This window comes from Ischnura elegans, chromosome 3 (genome assembly GCF_921293095.1).
Source record: "Ischnura elegans chromosome 3, ioIscEleg1.1, whole genome shotgun sequence".
NCBI classification, from domain to species: Eukaryota; Metazoa; Arthropoda; class Insecta; order Odonata; family Coenagrionidae; genus Ischnura; species Ischnura elegans.
Window position 1 is genome coordinate 69,121,339 of NC_060248.1, and position 4,970 is coordinate 69,126,308.

Below are 4,970 nucleotides of genomic sequence, written 5' to 3' on the forward strand. Positions count from 1 at the left end.
TTCGATTTGCAGGAATAATAAATGAAGTGGGGTTGGGTTGGGCGGCAATTGAAGGGGTGTATGTTTTGATGATGGGGAAGGAGGGATCGTAGGGTTGGGTGGGCGCGCAGACCCTTCCACGGGGGTTCAATGGAAATGGGACGGCTCATTCAGGGTGTGGGGTGAGGGCAGCGATGACGATTCACCCTCACGCGTCACCGTTGAATCATTTTGCAGTGCGAAGAATAGAATTGTACACCCGGTATTTTCAACTCTCCTTTTTCAGTCACTTTAAGTACCCATGCCAGCGAATGAGAAAGCCTCAAGTGGCCTCAGGCATTATATAAGAGGTGCCATAGCAAGTGCAGTGTCATATTTGATAAAAAGAGGTGAACTCCACTTGCCATATTTTCATCAAAACCTTTAATTCATGCCAGGAAGTCTATGAAATGTTTAAATCGTGAAGTAAAATCTTTGAAGTTTATAATAACTCTACTTTCAATTTTGATAGAAAATTATTGAATATATTTATTGGAAAGAGCATATTTTATACAATACCGTCGCCGTCGAACCAACGGAAGATATTTTGCCATTATGAGCGAAAGAATTATACTTGATGCAAGGTATATAACTTGAATTACATAATACTTTAAGCACGCTTAACGCTTTGGGATCTCTCTGGATATCCGGGAAAGCTAGTCTAGTTTCTTAAGTTTTGACCGCCAGTTTAAGAAAATGTATTACTAATAATCTAGCAATTTACCTTTTCTAGCTCAGAGCTGCTATGAGAAATTAAATTTCAAGATTTCTAGTATAAAAAATCTGAAAATTTTCTACTCATAATTATTGTGACAGATACATATTTTGCCATTAAACTTGGCGGTACAAAAGATCACATAGTTTTAATCTTTTCACAAAAAAGCTGAAAAGGTGAATATTTTTTATGTTACTTAGAAGCAAAATTGAGCTATGAAGGGTTCACGTAGATTAAAGTGGATGTAGGAGTGTCTCCCTAGCTGGAAGAGGAACTGAAGCGTGTGTTTTTAAATGTATTTTTTTATTTATAGAACCGAATTTGTCCTTCCTCTGCCCATTCTTTATTCTTAAATATCGATGCACAACAAATTTTTCTTTTGCTCCTTAATATCTCCTTCGACCATTTAAACTCTTCCCACGCAACTTTTCTAGCGGTGTGATTTTTTCACCAATTATATAGAAGTTTGTATTAGAAACATAACTATTTTATGTATATTTGGCTATCCTATTCATCCATCACCCTTTTGCACCAACATAACAATTGCTTTGGATTATTTTCCCATGCCCTCATTGTAGGTGACTTCAACGCTTGTTCCTCAACCGAGAACTTTAATAAATCAATTTTTTTTCTCGCACTGTGAATCCCTCAAATACGGTACTTGACAAGGCAAAATTCATTTATCAAAGAGTACGTGATAGATATAACCAAACCCAGTATACTTGAAAGCTGCCTGGGTTTGCTCGATACTTGAATGTATTCAAAATTTGACTGTATGGGAAATGTTATTTATTGTGAGAGAAAATGAAGGATATTGAATAATATAACAATATCCCTGGAAAGAGTAAATAATTACAATGCGTATATTCGGCACTGTAGAATTAATTGGCGCGAACAAAGTTTATCACCTTATTAGCGTTCTAAATACGAGATTAAGCCTATCAGATAGTATGCTTATAATGATGCGAGATTTATTATATGCTGGATCTATGAAGCAAAATACCTGATCTTTCGCATGAATGGGACTTCGATAATCTTCGAACTCGTGAAGGTCAGCTTTCGTCATGTTATTCGGACGTGGCGAGTGAAAACTTATTTCATTATACATGCCGCGTGTCCGCGTACACGAGTGCCATAGAAGTTCTGACGAATAAAATTTCACAGGCTTCCGCGACATTGTGAAACTGAAGAGGGCTTTAGGGTTTTTACCAAGTTTCAGTAGAGATCTCTAGGTCATTGAAGTGATTCAAGGGGGCGCATTCTTCCCTCTTGATCTGTCATTTTGTTTCATTTTTAGTGACGTTTAACTCGCTGTAATATTACGATATCATAAAATATTTTGCTGCATACAGTATACCTTTGCAATATTTGCCTGTATGTCAACATTGATAAACTTTGGAGATGAAAAAAATTTTGAAAAGGGTCTTTTTTACGTAACCTGATAACCTGAAAATATGTATCGTGAAATTTTTAAATGATAGCATAAATTTTTATCAAGTAATTTGACTCGAAAAAATCTGTTTGAACTAGAGTGATACGTCCTCTTAATAACAACTACCACTCTACCGGTGAATCTGTTTTCTAAGAGCATAGTAGTTAGCGCACACTAAACGCTAATGTAATTAAATGGAATTAAATTTTTCATAGCTTGTTATATATGTTAAAATGAATAAACTATGGTTTAAAAAAGCATGGAACAGTTGATATAAATAATAAGAAAACTTGATGTTGATAGGAAATATTGCTGCAAGATATGAACAAGGAATGTGTGGCGATTATTCCAAGGAAAACGATTACCCTTTATCAGGAGGTCAGTCTCTTGAAAGGTACAGAATATGGGGATAAATGCCCTCTATCAGAAATTGGAGTATCTGCTGAACGAAAAACGGCAAAAATCCGAAAATCGGTGGCCTAGGGAGATTACCAAACCTCCTTATCCTATCCGCCACAATCCTATAATTCTCGCTGCCGGACTCCGGTATCCCGCAATCTCTTTTGCGTGTCTCTCTTCAATTCTCCTTTTTATAGTGTATGTCCTCAAGCTTTCTCACTCTTGATCTGCCCAAGTGGACTAGAGCAGGTCAGATCCTCTGGTCGACAACTGTCACGCTCATCATTCACCGCAACCCAAGTGGGTGGCATCGTGTGCACAAGTGGCGAGCTTAGGCCATGGACAAGAACTCGTCAAGACAGTGGGGTTTTGGACGAGGCAGTGAATTGCAAGAGGAGATATCGGACCACGTGATCCAAAGTGGAGGAGGAAAGGGACAGGGGGGGTCTCCTTTCCGTCTGCCACCGAAATACGAGACAAACCCAATCTGCCATCGCAAGCGCCCCTTTTCTCTCTGTACATCCCTACCCTTCGGTTCGCCCTTAGCAGTCCTTTTTTTTACCGCGAGCCCAATACCACTTCCCCCTTTAAATTTCCGAGCTCCCCCTCCCCAACTCCTTCAGAGGCTGGACGTCATACGGGGTATGCCCCCCGCGGCGCTGTGTGTTCCTCTCCACCGCGCCCCCCCTGTTCCTCCTCCCGCCCCCACCCTCTAGTCCTTTTTCCGCACGCGCGCCCGCTTTCAGTCCGTCATTTTTTTTCATACTTCCTCACTCCACCGTACCGCGCCACCACATACGGTGCGATGGTGCCGCCGCCCCTGTAACGTGACGGGATGGATCGAGATGGGGTTGAATGGGACCCTCTCGATTGCCCCGATTGTTGTGGCTGCTTGTTCTCGGGGTTGGGAGGGGGTTGAAGTGGGGGTAGCTAAGAGGATAGAGGGGTTGATGCGATGATCTAATGAGTAGAATAAGGTGACGCGGGGAAAAAAGACCTCAAGGGCACTTCGTTATTTTCTTGAGTGCGATATTTTGTATCGCTGGGAAATGAAGAACACCTGTTATTTTGTCGGATGCGTGTATCTCTCTTCCGAATGTAACTCGCCGCAGAAAGTGCGCATTTTTTATTCACTTACTGGTAATAGCTGCTTTGGTAATAATGAAATTTGAGGGATACATTAATAAAAATGCCAGGTTGCTTTGAATGCACGTTTTCCTCAAACATTTGTGGCCATATTTGCTGTAAATAGAGCTTTCCCAGTAACGTCCAATTTTTCCTTGAATTTCATAAATTCTCTGGTGGGGAAAAGAATCTCTCCATCAGGGATTTACCGCAAGGTTTGAATTGTCGCGGGACGCTCTGCGAAGATATTCGATCAGATTCCGCAAAGGTTTCACCTGTGCCTAATCCATAGAAAAGGATAGCCATGAGAGCATCTACCACGCATTTATATTTTTTGTATTCAATGAGTTATCACAACGATGTTGTTTGCATTAATGAATTACCTCTAACCCAACTTAGCTTACTTCGATAGGTTAAATATACATGTTGTTAACCATTGGAGACAGAGAAGGGCATAAGAAGCTGTAAATTGCAGACGATAAACGCTATTCCCGACCATGGGATCTAAACAAAATCCCTCTTTCTTCGCTTAGAGTCCGATACCAAATAACTTCATGAACTTTCCGAGCCGGCGTCAATGCTTTGTAAAATTATTTTTAATGCAGGAATAAAAAGCTGATTGTAGATGGATAATTTACAAACCGAATATTTACCATCTGATATCATTAATTGGATTCAGTTCATTAGAGTCAGAAGCAAACAACATCGTTGTGATAACTCATTGAATACAAAAATATAAATGCCCGGTAGATGCTCTCATAGCTATCCTTTTCTATGGGTTAGGCACAGGTGGTAATTGGGGTAGAGGTAGTTCATTCATGAAATACCTCTAACCTAATCTCTTATAGCTAATATAGATTGGAAATGAAAATACTTTCGTAATAGAACCTCTTCTTTCAACATTTTGGCATTCATTTTAATTTGGTTTATTTTTTATCAAACCCTGATTCAATCACACATTTGGACAGTTTCACTAAAGAAATATTTCTAAACTAAAACTTATTTCGTCTTTAATGAATACCTTATTAGCCTTGGAAACTCTGAGATTGGTTGAACGCAATGAATATAATCGTAATAAAAAAATTTAAAAATTTTGATTTTCTAATGCTTCGGTTGTATTAGGTATCAGATATTGCCAATAAAATGTTCTCAAAAATTTCAAATTATTCTATTTGTCACTTTTCTCGGTGAACTCAGATGTTATCCCGGGACATGTAAACCGCACTACAAAAATCAAAGGCTTGAAAATTTTTCGAGGAGCAAAATATACATGGGTATGAG